The following is a 364-nucleotide window of genomic DNA, read 5'->3' as shown; positions in this document are numbered from 1 at the left end:
GACACCTACTCCAGTAAAAAAAATTGAATGATGTCAAGTATTGAATATAATCTTTCATTGCTTTCTCTTTTTTATTTAATTTTGATTCCACTTATAGAATTAAAAGTGAGAGATCACACTTTTTTCTCTCCAGTATTTTTTTTCATTGGAGATAATCCATTTCCGACACATACACCGTTTGAGAATTAAGTTTGATCCTCACAATCTGACATGTGGATTTAAGTCTATCATTGTCATTCAACAACGGCAAGGCGTCCAAAGTAATTGAATAATAAATGAAGCCTTTTTCTGGTTAGATGATGTTATCAAACTTCAATGATAAATAGATAAATAAATAAATTAGCTAACATATATTTTAAAAACA

At 28.6% G+C, this 364-nt stretch overlaps 1 protein-coding gene across 1 annotated transcript in view; it reads right to left on the bottom strand.

Annotated features, from left to right (window-relative positions):
* Window positions 1–364, bottom strand: part of LOC107626000 (geraniol 8-hydroxylase) — a 3,041-nt gene that overhangs the window by 1,143 nt on the left and 1,534 nt on the right. The gene's annotated exons all lie outside the window — the stretch shown is intronic.

This window comes from Arachis ipaensis, chromosome B02 (assembly GCF_000816755.2).
Source record: "Arachis ipaensis cultivar K30076 chromosome B02, Araip1.1, whole genome shotgun sequence".
Taxonomy (NCBI): Eukaryota; Viridiplantae; Streptophyta; class Magnoliopsida; order Fabales; family Fabaceae; genus Arachis; species Arachis ipaensis.
The sequence above is the reverse complement of the archived record's forward strand: the minus strand, read 5'-3'. Positions and strand labels throughout refer to the sequence as shown.